The sequence below is a fragment of the Taudactylus pleione genome, unplaced genomic scaffold (assembly GCF_031769625.1).
Source record: "Taudactylus pleione unplaced genomic scaffold, aTauple2 ptg000513l, whole genome shotgun sequence".
Taxonomy (NCBI): domain Eukaryota; kingdom Metazoa; phylum Chordata; class Amphibia; order Anura; family Myobatrachidae; genus Taudactylus; species Taudactylus pleione.
Window position 1 is genome coordinate 4,363,416 of NW_028284915.1, and position 23,187 is coordinate 4,386,602.

Genomic DNA, 23,187 nt, shown 5'->3' on the forward strand with positions numbered 1-23,187 from the left:
GTCCATTTTTTTTGTTGGCTTGCTTCACTAAAATCGTCCCTGCTCGGCTCCCTTCTGTTGTATATTAATGTTTCATGCACCTAAACCTTCTTTGACAAATTCTCTATAGAATATCAAAAACTGCATCAAAATCTGTCCAGTGGTTCATGAGATTAGACCAAACAAACAGACAGATGCCTACCAGGGACCGTTCTTTCATTGACTTGCTTCACTAAAATCATCACTGGTCGGCTCCCTATTGTCATACATTAATGTTTCATACACCTAAATCTTCCTTGATAAATGCTCTATAGAATAGTGAAAACTGCATCAACATTCATACAGTGGTTCTCGAGATTAGTCCAAACAAACAGACGGACACCTACCAAGGACATTATTTTCTACTATACTTTATGTGTGTGTGTGTACATATATATTGTGGCAGTATCACCAGAGGTGGCACTGGTGAGCAGCAGATTCTGGGTGGGGCAGGAGAGATTTGCCCACACAGAGAAAAAAAGGAGTCTGGGAAGTTGCGTAAGTGCTGCCTTGGTGAGAGAGCTCAGGTGTGGGCTGATGAGGCAGACCAGTCAGAGAGCCCAGTGAAGCTGAGTGAGCCATTGGGAGGCCAGGAGGCCAGTGTCCGAATCTTGCAGGAGCCAAGGAGGGACCACAAAATTCTCAGACTGTGATAGTGAAGCAGTGGAGCTGCAGGCTGAGGAAGCCAGGGCCTCTGTATGCCTGGAGGATACAGGGAAGGCCCAAAGACTGTGTTTGTAAAGCTGAAGAAGCTATTCCAGGCCCGGAGGCCAGGTCCAGTCCTGCGTGTGGCGGGAAGGACCACAATTTCAGAGAGACTAGCTGCTCCCTTATAGAGAGGGCTGAAGAAGTGAGTTAGTCGCCCCAAACAGGGATAAGGTTTGTTTGTTATTTTCTGTTTCCTGATTTCTTATGCTGGCAGTAAAGCATCACCTTGTTTATTTCACCTGAAAGCTGTGTATAGACCCTCATTAAGCACCCAAACACTGTACCCATTCACCCTCTACCGAGCTAATTAACCCCAAGAAATCACAATATATATATATATATATAAATATATATATAAATAAAGCATATGACAGGCACTGAATCCTCTAAGTAAACATAAAATGTGAGTTTACAGACAGCACACCAACAGAAATGTATATATAATGGCACTAGAGTCCATATAAGAACCGCTGCTCCCCTTCTGTAATGGAAATAATCCCGAATCCCTCAGGATGAGTGATCTACAAGAAAAAGCACAGAAGAGGGTACTCCATAGTGCATAAAACAGTTTATTTAAAACACACAGTACTGGTCATCAAGGAATAACATTGGTATGCTCGTACCACAAAAGATGACTCTGTGGACTGGTTACCACATGGTTAAGCGTAAATCCTCATCCAGGCAAACTGCAACCATCCCCCGTGCACCTCCGGGAACCTGTACCACACGCCACGAGACTCCACGAGGCACCAGCGTGTCGGGAATACCGTGAGCCTGAGAGCCGGGAGGAGATTTTGGATGGAACAAGTGAAAGGTCTGCAGGCCACACCCTAACACGTTTCATCACCAAACTTCGTCACTATGGAGCACCCACCTTTGTGCTTTTTCTTGTGTATATATATATATATATATATATATATATATATATATATTAGGGATGAGCAGGTTCGGATTTCTGAAATCCGAAACCACCCGAGCCTCCCCGATCTGAGTCATATCCGAGTCAGGCTCGAGTTTTCCCACCTGACCCGGATCTGAAATCGACGCAAAACGTCATCATCCCGCCTTCCGGATCTCGCGGGTTTTGGATTCTATTAAAGGTCCCCGCGTCGGCGCCCAGGGCTGGCTGGGCTGTGTTGTGCTGCTATTGTCCATAGGGGCTGTGACCACTCAGTCCATAGGGGCTGACTGGGCTGTGTTGTGCTGCTGTTGTCCATAGGGCTGGCTGGGCTGTGTTGTGCTGCTGTTGTCCATAAGGGCTGGCTGGGCTTTGTTGTGCTGCTGTCATAGGTGCTGGCTGGGCTGTGTTGTGCAGTCAGTTGCAGTCATAGGGGCTGTGTCCACTCCAAAGTCTATAGGGGCTGGCTGGACTGTGTTGTGCATTGTCCCATAAAGGCTGTAGTCCTAGAGGGGTGCTGTAGTGTTGTCCAGGGGGTGATCTGTGCATCAGGGCTGCTTAAGTAGCAATATTTTTTTCAGGTTTTTTTTATTTTTCTCTGCACATTTTCTCTCTGTTTTCTATTTATTGACCCAAAAAATGCTTGTGAGAATATTCTAAATAGAACAAATATCCAACATTTTATTTACAAAATCATGGCAAAATTTCATTTGAATCAAAGTTTGTGACATGACAAGCTCCTTTGTCTACCATAGGTATGAATTTCTGCTCTATATTTGTAAATGTAAATTTTGAGGAATTTGTAGTCTAATGAAATAGCGCTGGAACAATGATGGTCATTTCACTTTCTAAGGTTTGTAGTAGGGATTGCATAGTTTAACCGCCTATTGCAGAATAAGGTGACTATTTCAGGGAATAGTTTTAACTTTTTTTTTCATCTCTACTGTTCATATGTATTTTGATGAGGTTGTTTTTACCTTAATGAGTAATATTGTTATATAGCTTGTTAAGCATGATACAGCATAAATCATTTTCAAGACCATTTATACTGTTAACACAAATCCACATTACGTAAAATGTATGTACAGTACATTAATGTACCTGGTATGATATTATAATAATAATATTAATAATTCAAAATAGTAATTCTCCTGAATACGTTGCTCAAGGTAAAGCAGTTACTTATAGTGTAAATATATTTATTATCTATGCAGAAGTGTAGCCCGAAATATTAGTTATACACCTGACCTCTTTAAGCACTGTGCATAGTTACACCTATATATAAATATTGCACAAGAGTACATATACATTACTGTACATCATAGCATGGCCTAGCAAGTCATGTAAATACCAATGCATTTGAATGTGGAGCAACTCATACTTACAATCTTCATACAGTTCAGCAGACTGTTTCCATTAATGAGGAGACAACTTCTTACCACACACACAGAGGGTATATTGACATCCTAGAAATGTCATGAAATGTTTGCAGTATTGGGAGATGGGTGCTCTGTAACAGTGAATGTTAAACTTTCCTTCACCTTCTTGCCAACTGAGGAGTAAGGAAGCTTACTCTGTGCTGAGCACATAAAGCTCAAGGTTCAGGCACTGTGGCTTTTGTGACGTGTCAGAACTTTATTATTGTCCTAAATAATGATAAGGTACAGTCTGATTGCTTTGCAAACAGGTTCCATGCATAACAGTAGACAGCAGGCCGTTATACAGTCTCTATCCAATACGTTTTAGTTTCTTTTATTTGCTTAACCATTATTTACTTTTAGTACAACCCATTTTATTATTTCTTTGTTATTGTTCTGTTCTTTTCTACTCATATAGTGCCAACAAATTCCGTAGCGCTTGGTGGCATAACTATAGGAGACAAATATAGATATTTAGAAACAAAATATAAAATACTGCATTACTATAAGGAGGATAATATGAGAGGATTAGGATTCCCAGATAGCCTGGTGTGCATTTGTTGTAGGACTGTATATATTCCCAGTAGTCACATTGTATCAATTATCTATCTAATTATTTCTTTTTTCAACAATATCCATAATTAAATATTTTTTAAAAATTTTACTTGAAAAAGCTAAACATTGAAATGCGCACGTCGGCAGTGGCGTGTCTGTGATCTAATGTCTATGTAAAAACATTATTGTGTATTTAAACTGTCCTAAACAAATTATTTTATCTGCTGATTAAATGCCACACATCACCCTGTATACTAAGCTATTACTAAAGCTGGGTACACACGTAAAGATTTTCTGTCCAACCATCCAACTAGTTGACTGGTTGGAATGAAAATCTGGTAATATATGGGAGTAACTGATGATCAGCCCTAACTGTGTGGAGTTTGTATATTCTCCCTGTGCATGCGTGGGTTTCCTCCAGGTACTCCAGTTTCCTCCCACACTCCAAAAATATACTGGTAGGTTAATTGGACCCCAACAAAAATAAACCCTAGTGTGTGCATGTGATAGGAAATATAGATTGTAAGCTCCACTGGGGCAGGGACTGAGGTGGATGGCCAACTATTCTCTGTAAAGTGCTCCGGAATATGTGTGCGCTATATAAATAACTGATAATAAATAAATAAAATTACGGATTTATACATTTGCTAAAGTCTTAACAATGAGAGAAATTATATTTTGTACCTGAGGATATAGCTCTGACGTGAAATAAGGAGCCCCTTATCACAGTGAATCAATATTATATATAAATATGTATATATATATATTAGGGGTGTGCATCGGCCACTTTTCGTGTTTTGGATCTGGATCTTTCTTCGTGTTTTGGATCTGGATTGGGTTTGCCAAAACCACCCTTCCGTGTTTTGGGTTCTGGGTTTTGTGTTTTGGATCTGTATTTTTTTTAAAAAAAGCATAAAAACAGCTAAAATCACAGAATGTGTTGGTTTTTCTGCTCCTATGCTATTAGTAACCTCAATAACCTTAATTTCCACAAATTTCCAGTCTATTCTGAACACCTCACACCTCACAATAGTGTTTTTATGTCCAAAAGGTTGCACCGAGGTAGCTGGATGACTATGCTAAGCGACACGAGTGGGCGGCACAAACACGTGACCCATCTAGGAGTGATACTGCAGTGGCAGACAGGATGGCAGTTTGAAAAACTAGTCCCCAAACTGTACATAATGCAAAGAAAAAAAAGAGGTGCAAGATGGAATTGTCCTTGGGCCCTCCCACCCACCCTTATGTTGTATAAACAGGACATGCACACTTTAACAAACCAATCATTTCAGCGCCAGGGTCTGCCACACGACTGTGGCTGAAATGATTGGTTCGTTTGGGTCCCCACAAAACAAGCTGGCAATTAATCTGTCCCTGCACAAACTGGCTCTACGGAGGCAAGATGTCGTCTTCATCCTCCTCATCCACCGATTCCTCACCCTCTTCAGTGTTGTGTACATCCTCATCCTCACAGAGTATTAACTCGTCCCCACTGGAATCCACCACCACAGGTCCCTCTGTACGTTCTGGAGGCTGGTCTCCCTGGAAGAGTTGATAATTCATTTTTATGAACATCATCTTCTCCACATTTTGTGGAAGCAACCTCCTACGCTGACAAGGTTCCCGGCTGCACTAAACACTCTTTCGGAGTACACACTGGAGGGGGGGCAACTCAGGTAAAATATAGCCAGTTTGTACAGGGGCCTCCAAATTGCCTCTTTTTCCTGCCAGTACAGGTATGGACTGTCTGAAATGCCTACTTGGATGCTGTCACTGATGTAATCCTCCACCATTCTGTCAATGGTGACAGTATCATATGTAGTGACAGTAGACATGTCAGAAATTGTTGCCAGGTCCTCCAGTCTGGACCAGATATCCAAACTTGGTCCTGCCTGCCCTGCATCACCGCCAGCGGGTTGCTTAGGATACCTAAGTTTTTTCCTGGCAGCCCCAGTTGCGGGAGAAAATGAAGAAGGAGCTGTTGACGTGTCACGTTCCACTTCAGCTGACAGTGTTTTCACCAGCAGGTCTTTGCACCTCTGCAGGCTTGTGTCGGCTGGAAAGAGAGACACCACATAGGCTTTAAACCTAGGATCGAGCACGGTGGCCAAAATGTAGTGGTCTGATTTCAACAGATTGACCACCCTGGAATCCTGGCAAAGCAAATGAAGGGCTTCATCCACAAGTCCCACATGCCGAGTGGAATCGCTCCGTCTTAGCTCCTCCTTAACTTTCTCCAGCTGCTTCTGCAAAAGCCTGATGAGGGGAATGACCTGACTCAAGCTGGCAGTGTCTGAACTGACTTCACATGTGGCAAGTTCGAAGGGCTGGAGAACCTTGCACAACACGGAAATCATTCTCCACTGCGCTTGAGTCAGGTGCATACCCCCTCCTTTGCCTTTGTCATAGGTGGATGTATAGGCTTGAATGGCCTTTTGCTGCTCCTCCATCTTTTGAAGCATATAGAGGGTTGAGTTCCACCGCGTCACAACCTCTTGCTTCAGGTGATGGTGGGGCAGGTTCAAGAGTGTTTGCTGGTGCTCCAGTCTTCGGCACGCAGTCGCTGAATGGCGAAAGTGGGCAGAAATTTTTCGGGCCACCCAAAGTGTCTCCTGCACGCCCCTGTCGCTTTTCAGAAAATTCTGCACCACCAAGTTTATTGTGTGAGCAAAACATGGGACGTGCTGGAATTTGCCCAGATGTAATGCCCGCACAATATTGGAGGCGTTGTCAGATATCACAAATCCCCAGGAGAGTCTAAGTGGGGTAAGCCACTGGGCGATGATTTCCCTCAGTTTCTCTAAGAGGTTGTCGGCGGTGTGCCTCTTACTGAAACTGATGATACACAGCATAGCCTGCCTTGGAACGAGCTGGCGTTTCTGAGATGCTGCTACTGGTGCCGCTGCTGCTGTTGCTGCGTAAGGTGATACATCTACCCAGTGGGCTGTCACAGTCATATAGTCCTTTGTCTGCCCTGTTCCACTTGTCCACCTGTCCGTGGTTAAGTGGACATTGGGTACAACGGCATTTTTCAGGATACTGAGGACACTTTTTCAGACGTTTCTGTACAGTCTCGGTATCGCCTGCCTAGTGAAGTGGAACCTAGATGGGATTTGGAACCGGGGACACACTACCTCCATCAATTATCTAAATCCCACTGCACTAATGGCGGATACCAGACGCACGTCTAACACCAACATAGTAGTCAAGGCCTCAGTTATACGTTTTGCTTCAGGATGACTGCTGTCGTACTTCATCCTCCTCGCTAAGGACTGTTGGAGGGTCAATTGTTTAGTAAAAGTAGTGGTGTTCCTACTTCCTCTCTGGGATGATGAACGACTCCCAGCAGCAGCAACAGCAGCAGCGGCAGCAGGAGGCGTAGCAATGCAGGATCCTCCGGAGGAATCCCGGATAGGAGAGTCAGTCATGCCAGTGACATGGCCTGCAGGACTACTTCTGATCCTGACTAAGGAGGAAATTGACGAGGAGGGAGTTGATGGTGTGGTTTGCAGGCGCTTGGATACAACAGGACAACGGGATTTAGGTGTCCCTGGACTGCTTACGGTCTTAGCCAAAGTTTCTGAACTTGACAGTAACTTTTTATGAATGCACTGCAGGTGCCGTATAAGGGAGGATGTTCCTAGGTGGTTAGCGTCCCTACCCCTACTTATTTCACCTTTACATATGGTACATATGGCAAGACAGTTGTTGTCCGGATTTGGATAGAAATATTGCCAGACCAAAGAGGTGGAATATTTGGTCTTCTGCCCAGGCATGACCGTGATGGGCTTTTTCATCCCACGGACAACAACTGTCTCCCCCGGAGCCTAATTTAAACAAACCACATCACCATCAGAATCCTCCTCGCCAACTTCCTCCTCAGCGCCAGCTACACCAGTATCCTCATCCTGTTGTACTTCAACAGTGACATCTTCAATTTGCATATCAGCAAGTGGACTGTGGGTGCTCCTTTCAGCACTTGCAGGGGGCGTGCAAATGGTGGAAAGAGCCACCTCTTCCCGTCCAGTGCTGGGAAGGTCAGGCATCGCAACCACCACCACACTTGGACTCTCCTTGGGGATTTGTGATATCTTCTTAGAACGCACAGTTCTTCACTGTGCTTTTGCCAGCTTAACTCGTTTGATTTTTTTAGTGGGAGGAGGGCTTCCATCGTCATGTGAAGCTGAACCACTAGTCATGAACATAGGGCAAGACCTTAGCCGTTCCTTGCCACTCCGTGTCGTAAATGGCATGTTGGCAAGTTTACGTTTCTCTTCAGATGATTTAAATGTTTTTTTCAAGGTCATTTTCCTGAACTTTGTCATTTGGGATTGTATGTGCCCTCTACTATGACATTGGGCATCGTCCTTGGCAGACAACGTTGATGGCATGTTATTGTCTATGTCATGACTAGTGGCAGCAGCTTCAGCACTAGGAGGAAGTGGTTCTTGATCTTTCCCTATTTTATTTTTATCGGAGAAAGTTTGGTCCTCCATTTATGTTATATTGATATATACGTACGGCTAAGGCGCACACAAACACAGAAAATAATTTTTTATTTTTGTTGGAGACTAGTGCACTTTGTGGGTTACACCACCCTTTAAGAAATGAGCCAGCCGGCCCTTTACTTATGGGACACAGGCGCACGCTTGGCGCTGCTCCTTTGTTGATGCACGTGCAGCCACAGTGCACACAATTCACAAACACAGAAAATATTTTTTTATTTTGTTTGGAGTGTACTTTGGGGGTTACAGCACCCTGTTGCAGTCAATCCAGCCGGCCCTTTATTTATGGGACACAGGCGCACGCTTGGCACTACTTTGTTGGTGCACGTGCGGCTACTGCGCACACAATTCACAAACACAGAAAATATTTTTTTATTTTGTTTGTAGTGTACTTTGGGGGTTACAGCACCCTTTAGCGGTCATTCCAGCTGGCCCTTTATTTATGGGACACAGGCGCACGCTTGGCACTACTTTGTTGATGCACGTGCGGCTACTGCGCACACAATTCACAAACACAGAAAATATTTTTTTATTTTATTTGGAGTGTACTTTGGGGGTTACAGCACCCTTTAACGGACAAGCCAGCCGGCCCTTTACTTATGACACAGGCGCACGCTTGGCACTACTTTGTTGATGCACGTGCGGCTACTGCGCACACAATTCACAAACACAGAAAATATTTTTTTATTTTGTTTGGAGTGTACTTTTGGGGTTACAGCACCCTTTAGCGGTCAATCCAGCCGGCCCTTTATTTATGGGACACACGCGCACGCTTGGCACTACTTTGTTGATGCATGTGCGGCTACTGCGCACACAATTCACAAACACAAAAAAATATAGATTTTTATTTTGTTTGGAGTGCCCTTTGGGGGTTACAGCACCCTTTAATGGACAAGCCAGCCGGCCTTTTACTTATGGGACACAGGCGCACGCTTGGCGCTGCTCCTTTGTTGATGCACGTGCATCCACAGTGCACACAATTCACAAACACAGAAAAAATATATATTTTTTTAGCACTTGGGGGGAGCACCCCTGACGGACAGAGCACCCCCTGGACAACACTACAGCACCCCTTTAGGACTGGGACACTGCACAGGACTTTGGAGTGTACACAGCCCCTTTGGACAACTGACTGCACAACACAGTCCAGCCAGCCCCTATGGACTTTGAAGTAGTGGACACAGCCCCTATGGACAACAGCAGCACAGCACAACACTACACTGCACTACACTACACTACACTACACAGCCCAGCCAGCCCTAACTCCCACCCTCCCTCTTCACTGTCCACAGCCGAGTGAGAAAATGGCGCCGACGCGGGTATCTTATATAGGATCCAAAACTCGCGAGACCCGGAAGGCGGGATGATGACGTTTTGCCTCGATTTCAGATCCGAGTCAGGCGGGAAAAGTCGAGCCTGACTCGGATCGGCCTCGGATCGAGGGGGCTCGGAAATCCGAACCCGCTCACCCCTAATAAATATATATATATATATATATATATATGGTATGGAAAATCTAATGTGTATTATTTACAATTATCATATCTGATTAACTCAGTATACAATAGTTGGTTTTGAAGGCAGGCCAACCTATATTACTGATTAGCATGTGGAAAGGAATCTCATAATCTATGTGTATCTTTGAATGGACGAATATTAAGTTGGATCATCGTGAAGTACCAGTCATCCTTACATCATCAAATTAATTACCATTAGTCTAAATATAATCTAGCCTCTAAATCCATGGATATAGGCTACCTATGTCCCTGTAAATAAATTGCCTTTTTTGTTAGCGGAAATTAACAGGTGATACGCATAGCAGCAGCTGGGGCGATAATATGCGCTGTTATCTATAAGTATATTGTTGGCCATATGTGAAATATTTATGTGATAATCCATGATAAGAATATAATAGAAACTCTGCAATATGGGAGATTTTACCGCCTTTTTGATGAGATTTGTTAAATTATATGAGGCAATTATCATAACTTGCGACAGTATCCCAGATGTGGGATTCACTGTATATGGAATATTACACTTACCTAAGATATATAGATTTTCTGTGATGATATATTACTGACTGGTCTAACAATTTATGTTACTCCAATTGATATAACCTGATAATATTGAGTTATTTATTCATAATAATTTGGGACTCCACTATTGAGAGCAAATATTCTGTGGGCAGTTATGTATATATAGTTAACAAATAATTAGACACTTGTTCTCATTTTTAAATAAAACTTTCTTTATTTTCCTGAGCACTGATATTGTTGTTTATTCTCTTATCTTTTAACCAAATATATTTTACTGTAGAAGAGACTTAACCAATATGATATGGGATAAGTCTTTAAATAAATTCTAATAATGTATTTTTACCTTAGCTCTCTTTCCTAGTCTTACATCATCAAGCTACTACCACTGTCTACTCTAATATTCAATTTCTGCTCCCATCAAATCTCCACTTTTACCATACTGAAAAATATTTTGTTGTGCTGACCTTTTTTTTTCACGCTGTACTTTTACTTACAATTCTGGAAATCTGCACATTCTCTTATATTCTGTCTTCATTCATACTTTCAGAGTTTACTTCCCCTATTTACCTCATCCTTACCATGACCATGTTGTCTTTAACTCCTCCCTTCACTCAGTTTCTACCTAATATTTTGTTCTGCCCCCTGACTCCACCTCTATCCTTTTCTCCTGGTCTCTTTCACCTTCTCTTATCTCCCCTTCTCTCTCTGCCTTCCTCCCCCTCTTCTCCCATTACTCCTTTTTCCTTCTCTTATACCCCCCCAGGATCTGACTACCCCACTGCTAATCTCTCCTCCCTCACTTCTCTCCCTGTCACTTCACCCCACCTCCATCCATGTTTCCTTAATCTCCCTCCCTGCCCACCTCCTACTGATTCCCCTCCTAGCTCACAAGCCCGCATGATCTCTACACTCTATTCATCTTGGTCTCCCAAAGTTATCTCATCTCCACACTATAGCAACCCTGATAATCTCATTCACATTTCTTCTATCAACTGTGTCCCTCTATCCTGTGCCCTCTGGAATGTCAGATCAGTCTGTAACAAACTGGCCCCCACCCATGACTTTTTCATCTCCAACTCCCTGATTCTCCTTGCCATTACTTGATTTTACCCTCTGACACCACTTCTCCTGCAGCTCTCTCCTATGGGGGCATCACCTTCTCATACACCCGCCGGCCTGGGGGTCACCATGGGAGTGGTGTTGGGGTCCTTCTATCCCCTGGTTACTCATACCAACTCATACCCTCAGAACCATCCCTTACATTCTCCACATTTGAAGTTCATGCTATATGCCTCTTCCAATCAGAGCACCTCCGAGTATAGTAGCTGTCATTTACTGTCCCCCTGGCCCTCCCTCCAAGTTCCTTGACAACTTTGCTTCCTGGCTCATTCACTTTCTCTCCTCAGACCTTCCCTCTATTATCCTAGGTGACATCAATATTCCAGTTGATATACCCACAGAATCCTCTGCCTCCAAACTCCTCACCCTCACTTCTTCATTTGGCCTCTCCCAATGGACTTCCTCCCCCTCCCATGTGAGTGGGCATTTGCTTGACCTGGTATTCACTCACCATTGTGATATTTTTGTCCACTCTAATTCCCCATTCCCCCTCTCTGACCATCACCTTCTCTCTTTTAACCTATCCCTCTCTCCTCCCCCTCCTCTACCTCCGAAAGCCACCATCACTAACCATAACATTGAAGCTATCGACACTGCCTTTTCTTCTTCCCTACTTGACTCACTTCTCTCCCCTATCCTCTCTTTCTGCTGCCCTGAACAAGCTGCTTCCCTATACAATGCCTCCCTTACTTCTGCTCTTGACTCTGTTGCTGGTGATCATTACTCACCCATGCAAATCCACACTTCAACCCTGGCATTCCAAATGCACCAGATAACTGCAAAAATGTTCCCGAACCGCCGAGCGAAAGTGGAGATCACGCTCTCAGGCTGATTTTCTCCATTTCAAATTCCTGCTGTCATCCTACAGTGCTGCCTTTTCCCTCTCTAAACAGTCATATTTCAAGAATCTTATCTCCTCCCAGTCCTCAAACTCCCAGCGTCTCTTTTCCACCTTCAACTCACTCCTCTGCCCACCCCATCTCATCTCCCCTCCATGCTCTCTGCCACTGACTTTGCTAACTATTTTACATCTAAAATTGATTCCATACATCAGGACATCATATCCAACCAGTCCCTCAGGTCTCCACCTCCTCCTTTCCCGGATCACCCCTCCCCATCCACTTTACCAACTTTGACATCCTTCTCCCCTGTATCTGGAAAGGGGAGACCCCCTTCCACCTCCCCCCTTGACCCCCTCCCCTCCAGCCTTTTCCACTACCTCTCTCCTTCTGCTTGCTCCCATCTTGACCACCTCCTTAATCTCCCCCTCTCTTCTGGCACTGTCCCTTCTGCATTCAAGCTTTCCCTTGTCTCCCCTATTCTTAAAAAACCTACCCTTGATCCTAACATTCTCTCTAATCTCCGACCCATCTCTCTCCTCCCTTTTGCCTCCAAACTCCTTGAGTGTATTGTTTACAACCACCTCACCACACTTCTTTCCTCCCACTCACACTCACTTTCAGTCTGGTTTCCATTCTCTCCACTCCACTGAAACGGCCCTCACAAAAGTCAGCAATGACCTCCTTGCTGCCAAATTCAAGGGCCACTACTCACTACTCATGCTCCTTGACCTCTCTGCTGCTGATTTTGACACTGTGGACCACCCTCTCCTGCTGCATATCCTTCACTACCTTGGTCTACGTGCTCTCTCCTAGCTGTCCTCCTACCTCTCTGACCATTCTTCCTCTGTTTCCTCTCACGACTCCTCCTCCCCCCACAGCATTTTACAGTAGGTGTTCCCCAAGGTTCTATTCTTGGACCTCTCCTATTCTCTCTCTATATGTCCTCTCTAGGAAAAGTCATCTGCTCTTTTGACCTCCATTAGCATCTCTATGCTGATGATACTCAGATCTACCTTTCCTCACCTGATCTTTCCCCCTCTCTACTGACTCATGTCTCCAACTGTCTCTCTGTCATTTCTTCCTGGATGTCCCAGTGATTTCTCAAACTTAATATGTCTAAGACTGAGCTGATCCTCCCACATAACCTAATTTCCCACTATTTCTTTATCAATAGATGGCATTACTATCTCATCTAGTCCCAAAATGCATTGTCTTGGAGTCATCCTGGACTCTTCCCTCTCCTTCAAACCACAAATTCAGAACTTCTCACAGTCCTGTCATTTCTATCTCAGGAATATTTCCAAGATCAGACCCTCATACATTCACTGGTCATCTCCAGATTGGACTACTGTAAACTCCTCCAATCTGGCCTCCACAATTCCCATCTCTCTCCTCTCCAATCTGTCCTCAATGTTGCTGCTCAGCTAATTTTCCTCTCCAAAAGCTCTACATCTGCCTCCACTTTCCTACAAGCCCTCCACTGGCTCCCCTTCCCTTTCAGAATCCAATTAAAGGTTCTTGCACTCACATACAAAGCCCTCACCTATTCCTCTCCCATTTACATCTCTGATCTAATCTCCCTTCACTCTTCTGTCCACCCTCTTCATTCACTTAATACATGCCACCTTTCATGCCAATTGATTACTTCCTCTCACTCCCGCCTCCAAGATTTTACCCATGCTGCTCCCCACCTTTGGAACTCACTCCCTCTCCCCATCAGACTCTGCACCTCTCTCAAATCATTCAAACAATCTCTTAACCCACTACTTCATTAAGGCCTTCCAGCTCTCATCCTAACTTGCTGCTACATTTTCCTTCCTCTCCGCCTACCCCTTCTGTGTCACTCCTGTTTGTCTGACCCTCTCTTTTAGAATGTAAGCTCTTTTGAGCAGGGCCCTCTACCCTCTTGTGCTTCCCCCTACTGTATTTTCATTTCTCTTACTCCCCTCTAGGGCAACTAATACTTGGCAGCTATGTGGGTGTAAAGGTTGCTAATCTATAGCTATGTTTATTATCCATGTCCGTGTCCTGCATTGTATTGTATTGTAAATCGCTGGTTACTTGTTTATGTACTTTGTAAGGCACTGCGGAACACTTGTGGCACCATATAAATAAATTCTGATAATAATAATAAGTCCTGTTAGTATGAATTAATTAAAGTGACATTTTAATAAATTGTATCCATGTGCCTACCAATACAACCCTCATTTTTCTCTTGTTTTGTACTTAAAATTGCCGGGCAATGTGGGAATTGGTAATATAGATTAGAGAAGCCTTGTTATCCTGCACTTTCCTGCCTCTTCATTCTGGTCTTTGTGAACATACCTGCGGTTTTCTTGTCTGCTGTCATGGGTGTCTGGAGATGTATAATGAAAGCTAGCAAGCCTAAGGATATCTCCTGGCATGAAATATAGAACACTTCCCTGACCGGGAATGGAACCCAGGTGTCACAACTCTTGTATGGATTATGGACGCGGCCCGTATTTAGGGAGTTGACTATACCTATTCCTGAGGCGCAGAGTCTAATGTGCTGGCGGTATTCACCAGGGACAAGTATCGTAGTTCCTTTCTGGCACAGAGAACTTTCATGAGAAGAACCCACAGGAGTACCACTTGTTTTCCCTATCCTTCTGTGACAGCACTGCCCCCAACCGTGGAAGCATCCACCTCCAAAAACAAAGGTAAATCACAATTAGGTTGCCTAAGAATAGGTGCTGAAAGGAAACACTGTTTCAATTGGTGATTGCTACCTCTGCCTCAGATAACCATACACAAGTGTCTTGACCCTTTTTGGTAAGAGCAGTGATGGGGGCTGCGATGGACTAATAGTTCCTGATGAACTGGCGGTAGAAATTGCAAAACCCCAGGAAGCATTGTATAGCCTTCAATCTAACTGGACGAGGCCAGTTTACAATGGCGGCAAGGTTTTCTGGATCCATTCTAAGGCAGGAACCTGAAATGATGTATCTTAAAAATTTTAGTTCCTTTTGCTCGCAGAAGATTTTCTCAAGCTTGCAAAAAAGCTGATGGGCCTGGAGTCGTGACAGCACTTCACACACGTGTTGACGATGACTTGCAATATCCTCTGAAAATATCAGGATATCATCCAGATATACCACCACGTACTTGTATAACAGATCCCGGAAGATATGGTTCATGTATTTTTGGAAAACAGCAGGAGCATTGCTTAATCCAAAGGGCATGACTAAGTACTCGTAGTGGCCATCGCCAGTATTAAATGCCATCTTCCATTTGTCCCCAGACCGGATTCTGATTAGGCTGTAGGCCCCACGGAGATCCAGTTTAGTAAAAATCTTTGCTCCTTTTATCCGATCAAAAAGTTCAGAAATCAGTGGTAGGGGATACCGGTTCTTAATGGTGATTGTATTCAGGCCCGGTAGTCAATGCATGGCCTCAAACCTCCGTCTTTCTTCTTAACAAAGAACAAACCAGCTCCAGCGTGTGATTTCGATTTCCTGATAAATCCTGGCTCCAGATTTTCCTTCAAGTATTCAGTCACCACCTGGGACTCAGGGAGCGAAAGAGGAAAAATTCTTCCATGGGGTGGTACCTTCCCAGGCAGTAAGTCTATAGCACAATCCCATTCTTGGTGAGAGGGTAGCGTCTCTGCTGCTTTTTTACTGAACACGTCTCTAAAGGATTGATAAGGAACTGGAAGTTGGTCTACCGGAGAGACGACTGAGCTGCGAATGGCACGGTGAGGTGGCTTAACCGATGATAAACAGTACCCATGGCATTGAGAACCCCACAACAGTATTTGAGGTTCATTCCAATCTAAAATGGGAGCATGCTTGCGGAGCCAGGGGAGACCAAGAATGACTGGACTCTCAGCTGACGGAAGAATGTAGAATGTTATCAACTCTCGATGAAGAGCCCCTATTTGCATGGTGACTTCCATCATCTGTGAGTGAATAGTAGCCATAGGAAGTTTGTTCCCATCCACTCTGATGATGCAAAGGGGTTTTTCCAGAGGCATACTAGCAATACCCAACTCTTGGAACTTTTTTGCCGTAATGAAATTGCCATTGGCACCCGAATCTAAGAAGGCCAAGACTACTTCAAAGGAGTTTCCCATGGCCAGGGTTATGTTGATGGAAAACTGAGAAGTAACTTTGTTTTTTGGGGTGTATTTCAAGTCAACGCACCTAAACTGACCACCCCTCGATCGTTTAGGCCTTCTCGTTTCCCGGACGCTTTGGACAGCCAGATAGAAGATGGCCTGATTCACCACAGTACAAACAAAGCTTATTTTTGAACCTCCTTTCTCTTTCTGTGGCAGGGAGGTGAGATTTCCCAATCTGCATTGGTTCTTCTGGAGACTCAGTAGGTGGCGTGAATCATGGAACCAGCTTAAAAGTGAAGCAACGTGCCCTTTCTCGTGCCCTCTCTCTGTGGCGAAGGTCTACTCAGATACATAAGGAGATCAAGTCATCCAAGGAAGTTGGCAACTCCCTAGATGCAAGGACATCTTTAATTTTATCCGACAGTCCCTGCATATATGCGGCAACCAAATCTTCATTGTTCCACCCCAGCTCTGAAGCAAGGCTTTGAAACTGCACAGCATACTGTCCCGCAGATTGGTTTCCCTGCTTCAGCTGCAAGATGGCCAAACCTGCGGAGGATACTCGCCCAGGCTCTCCAAAACCTTCCGGAAGGCTCTCAGAAACTCCTCGCCCGCTGACAGACCAGTGTCGCCGGATCTGATAAGTGCACCCCGGAGTCCGGCGCACTGTGACACCAGGTCTCGGCGGAGAGATGCCGTATCATACCCACTAGACCACCAGGGACATCGGTGTTGGAGACAAGTTGGTATGTGCAATCAGTAGAGTGTGTGGCAGTAGGTTGACCAGGCTGATACTGGGTTAATACTGTAGAAAAATAACATAACACTCTTCTTACTGTAAACCGGAATGCTTAGTGGTAGATCTTGGCAACATATTCACCAGGCTGGAACTGGGTTGTCGCTATAGTCTAGGATCCAGGAGCACTCAGATGGTAGCAGGACCGGATGCAGATCAAACACCGGAATGGATAGTAAGTGATGATACCAGGAACAGCATCACATGGAGCGAGAACCAGGAACACTCACCTTGCAGGGAGAATGGTATACACAGGCGAGTTGTAGGTTCAGATAACAGGAACAGATGAAGGTTCACTGTACATCCAGTGGGATAGCTGCCTCAGGCATATACAGAACCAGATGCAGACCGGACACCGGAATGGATAGTGGGTGATCATACCAGGACGGCACCAGTGGAGCAGGAAAAAGGAACACTCACCATGCAGTGAGAATGGTATACACAGACGAGTTGCAGGTTCGGAAATGAGACTGGTGCATGCTTAATAATAAGCTTAAAAACAGAGGCTCTGACCTATACGTCTAACAGACCTCACACATGGCACCTTAGCTTTACATTTATTATTATTATTATTATTATTATTATTATTATTTTTTTTTTATTTTTATTTTTTTCCATTGAATCATGCACAAAAACATATATATGACTATATATTGACTATATATTGATTACATGCTGCATGAGATCTACACAGGAGAACTGTAACTCCAAATATAATAAATGCTTGATTAATAATATTTCATCTCTCTGCTTTTACTTTACAATATCATCCAATTAAATAGACATTTAAAGCATAGAGACAGATGTTACAAGCAGTGTAGCGCTTAGCTAAAACCTTATTACCAATATGATATTATTTGTGGGAGTGTACGCCTCACAAGCTAAGCGGCTCCTCAAAACAAATCAAAGAGTGATTCATATTAGAGCGCTGTTACAGAAACCCTCTAAAAATTACATTAAAATCACCTGTCAGAGTGTTCATACCCCACCTCTTACGTGAGTGCAGACACCTGTGGCAAAGTACTGCTGTTATGTTCTTCACCAGTCACCTGTAGTGCCCCCTTCTCTTCATTTGTGCTCAAGTACTGGTACCATATGCTTCACCAGGCACTTGTAGCATCCCCCTTTGCTTCTCCTATACCAAGTATTGCAGTTCTGTGCTTCAGCAGGCACCTGTAGCAGTGACGTGCTGTGCCTTTCCAGCCAGGTAGATAGCTGGGGAGGCAGTGGCTAGTATCAGATCCAGATTTAAACATACATATATGAACCTGAGGGTTCATGTGGGCATTATACAAAGGTGCAGCAGTATATAGTGCTGGAAATTTGGTGAGTTTTGATGAGGGATGTGCGGGAATTATAGAGAAAGGAGGCAGTGCCTCACCTGCCATAGACTTTTTACTCCAAAGTCTTGACTATAAAAATTATTAGAATGATACAAATAAGATATTTATAATATTTTCTTCAAAGTTTTGACTATAAAAATTATAAGAAAAAATTTAAGTATACCTGAGTATGACAGGAAAGGCTCTGCAAACCTGCCTCACCTGCCCGCACGCCACTGACCTGTAGCACCCCCCTTCACATTACTTCTCCCCTTTAAGATAACCTGTGACAGTGTGCATACCCCAGGCCTCTTATGTGAGTGCAGACACCTGTGCCCAATGTTGATGTCATCTGCTTCACCCGGCACCTGTAGCATCAACTGCAGAAATTAGCATTAACTTCATTAATTAAACATTTTGTAACAAATAATAGAGAAAGCAATATTATGTTGTAAATAAAAATGTTTTTATTTTTTCCATTTTTTTATTTATGACTGTAGTTTATTTAAATGCAATTATATAATAGGCAGCATAATATGTTCACAATAAGGATAAATAATATCCCGACACAAGGAAGCACTGTTCAATTAAGAAATGTACATATATATGTGTATATATATATATATATATAGAGAGAGAGATTTATTCTTTATTTAATATTTTTTAATAAAAAGCTGTATTTTTTCAACACAAAAACAATTAAAACACTTAATAACAATAATAATATTCAGACGATGACAATATTACAAAAGACATGCAAATGCATATACAAAATTTTACTATAAAATATTATTTTTGTTTATGCAAGTAGGTCATAAGTTCCAGACAAATGTATTAGTTCATGTCCATGTTAGTAAACTTAGTTGTATATTGTTAGTAAGACAAAGTCCACTCTATATTGAGGCTTGGTTAGTATGTTAATTTAAACAGGTAAGACTTCACACACCATGATAGTAATCATCAGGTTCCTTATATAGCAGCTGGTACTGTAATTCCAAGAACGCAACTCCAGAAGGAAGGATGTCCCATAGGCAGTCTCAATTTACTGTCCCAGATACAGATACCTTAGCGTGACTTCTCCAGAAAGTAATAACACCTCCAGAGTATTGGGGAATAGATAACGCATTTCTCTGCCTTTCCTGAGTATATGCAGTTTAAAGAAAAGTGTTGTGTTTTCTATTTTGCACTCACCTTTAAATATTGGTGTATAAGCACCTGGATGAATACTTGGCAGGACTCAGGTATGATCAGTTCTAGTGCTTGTGATGAGATAAGTGTGCTGATCTTGAGGTTTACCAGGGACCTTCCAGTAGCCAGAAAGCTCACATTAGCCTCCAGGCATTGCTCTGCAGGTATGGATCTCCATACCTGTGTCTTACTTCTCCATGGACCTGATTCAGAGATGGATGGAATTGCAGAGCTGCACAAAAGTGGCTGTGCAATTCTGTCCAGCTAAAATGCTAATGCAGCAGGGGGTGTCTGTAGGTAACAGACACCTACTTGCTGTATCTGCGATCGCAGTGCTGCATCAGAGGTCACAGCCTAGAATTACCATTGTAACCATTGTGACCATCAGTCGCAACGGTTGCTCCTTTGGCCAGGCTGCAGAAGCTGAAGCTTACCGCAGCCTGACCTGGTCCTGGTCCTGGTTACGTGCGAGGCCAGGAAATCTGCATCCACCAATGCAGACCCAGTCCTTGTCCCTCTTGGAAAATGGGAATGACACCCCCCTTCGTTTCCGGGAACAGTGATCATCCACTCCCCCACTCCACCCCCTCAAACGCCGTAGCATGTTAATCATGCTGTGGCTTGGGAGGGTCTGCGGGCGAGATCACAGGACCCTTTCTGCAGATATTGCAGAACTGGTCCTGTGCATACGCAGACCACTCAACATTGGAGATGTACAATGGTGGCTCCAGAGGTAGGGCTGCAGTGTAGTCCAATATTCAAATAGTGGAGCCACACCAACTGTCACCCCAACTGCTCCACATCGCTGACCGGGACTCACTGGCAGTCGGTGTGGTTTCCCTTTTTGAATTTTGGACTGCTCTGCAGCTTCACCACTGGAGATGTATACTAACAATCGGGTTCATGCTCAATCAGGCTCTATGTACGGAACGACCTGTAGCAGCACCTCCTGAAAGGGGATGTCATCCATTTGCAGAAAATTATTTTCTTTAAACTAATGTAATAAAGGTATATGGGACGGACTCTCTCCACAATTACTCCCCAATTAATGCTTTGGCCGGGGTGACTAGGTGAAAAGATCCCCTGGCTATGGCATTACACCCCGGCTAAGTTGAGTCCGTTTCTGGCTTTAAAAATAGGGGGAACTCCACGCCATTTTCCCCCTATTTTTAAAACCAGGATTGGTTCAGGATTCTGGGGATGTTTATGCTTTGAGGGGCGGACCCAATGTCAATTTTTTTATATTAACCCTTAATTTTATGAAGTAGAGGCGGAAACATACACTGATCAGATCTGTCTATGTTTCTGCCAAATACGCTGCTGAGGAGGGGCTCTATTTGACACTTCTATTTTTAAAACCATGTTTGCTTAGAGTACTTCCGTGATTATAATCATGATTACTGGTAAATTCTCGTGTTGTATTCCTGTCTATGGAAATTATTGCCGTATTCAGACAATGATATATATTCAGTTTTAATAGTATTTACAGAAGATATATTAAGTACCAAAATTCCTGTGTCCACCTTTGAAAATACAGAAAATACTCTTGATTTTGACATAGTAAATTCCAGTTAGGGATGTGCAGGCTCAGATTATTTCGTTTTTGCACGCCAGGTTCAGAGTCTGCACATCCCTAATTCCGGTGTTTGTAAAAATGACAAAATACTCCTGTGAATGCTAAATGGAACCAACACGATTCTTACTATATTTAGCCCATAGTGTGTACCTTGCTTTAGATTTGGGAATAGCCTGTCCTGGATAAATTTAATTTGCAGTGTAAAAAGATAGTTGTCCAGTATATGAGGGCTACATGCTGAATCAGTCAGTAATTACCCTACATGAAAAAAAAAACAACTTACATTTATTTGCACCCTTTTCTGTGCCATATGGTTTTGCCCAGGTGCTTCCCCTTGTGTCAACATTATCTATTGCATGGTACAGACCTTAGAGATTAGAGGAACAATACATGATTTTTTTTTTCTGACAGCTGAAACAATCCAGAGAACATCTGATTTCCTGTATATACATTACACAATGATGCAAATAGGGCATACTTGCCTACCCTCCCGAAATGGTCTGGAGCCTCCCAAAAATTGGGTGTAACTCCTGACCCCCCGGAAGAGGGGGTAAGTCTCCTGGTGGGCGCAGCCCACCCGCACACCCCGCTTGCGTCTGCGCCCCCCGCCGGTGTCACCACTTACCTGGTCAAAGTGGCTGGGTCAGGGAAGCTGATTACGCGATTCACGCTGAATCGAGTCATCCTGGCCACACAACGCTGATAATATATGCGTTGTGTAGCGGGGGCGAGGCCGCGATGACATGATGATGCAACCACGTCCCATTCTGCCCCCGAAAATGTGTCACTTCCCCTTTCTCCCCCACTGCTGTGCCGAGCTGGCTGCCTTCTCCCAGAAGAGGCAGCCAGATTGTCGGCAAGTATGAAATAGGGTATATACTATTTTATGGTTCATAATATGGGATCCTTTTAGCGATAGACAGTGCACATTAAAGTTGGTTCCCCTTTGTTGCACGGTCTGAGTGCTGGAACATCTAATGGAGGTGTGAGGTAGATGTATAATATCCGCAGAGCTATGGCAATAGAAAAGTGCACGAGCCGTCGACTGATGCGTTTCGCTATCTTGAAACCACAGCTTTGAAAATTCTGGCTTTGAAAATTCCTAGCTTTGCAAATTCTTAGGCATTCTGGTGGGATGTAGTTATGTGACAGGCGGCAGCAAGGCCCCCGGCCACAATACGACTGCTGAATGCCGGTAAAGGATTCATGATAGGCGTCAAAATACTGCCGCCTATAATAATCCCGATGCCAGAATCCAGGAGGACGAGTGCCCAAACAAGGAAAGTATGGGCCGCGCGTCCTCTTAGCCAGGGGGGGGGCGGGGTTAAGTTTAGGGCAGCTACCGGGGTTAGCGTTAGGTTTTGGGGGGAGGTGAGTATTAAGCACCCCTAGGGGGAGGGTTAGGCACCCCCAGGGAGAGGTTAGGGTTAGGCACCCCTCGGGAGGGTTAGATTTAGGGAGCGGTTAGGGGTAGTGGTTATGTTTAGGCACCCCCCGGGAGGGTTAGGTTTAGAGTGCAGGGAGGGGGGGTTAGGCACCCCTGGGGGGAGGGTAGGGTTAGGCACTAGGGAGGAGGTTAGGGTTAGGCACTAGGGGGGGAGGTTAGGGTTAGGCGCCACTAAGGGAGAGTTAGGGTTAGGGGGGGAGGGGAGGTTAGGGTACTTACCAGCAACTGTCAGGGTCTTCATCCTGTTGGGCAGCCGCCGTAGGGATTTGAAACACCGCATTTCAAACCTATTCCATTCTGGCTAAGGATGAATAATTTGAGGACTATTCTTTCTATGTATTCCTCATATTTGAGCTGGATGCAAAGCTCCTGCATTTATGATATATGAGGTTGTGCACCAAAACTGCAATTAATAAATGTGCTATCTTTTACTGTGTGCGCTCTTATATTGTTATCATGTTTTTAGTCACATCTATTAAATGGATGATCATGTTTTTTACATTCCATCTAAATTTTTCTGTTGATTACTTACTGCAGTTATGATCAATGCCATTTGAATACTGAGATTTTCTAGTATTATACATTTCACAGTTATCATTTCTAAATGAATGATAAATGGCCCTATTATTGAGGTGATGCTTTACAAGTGTTGGCTTTACAACTTCAAAGACGATG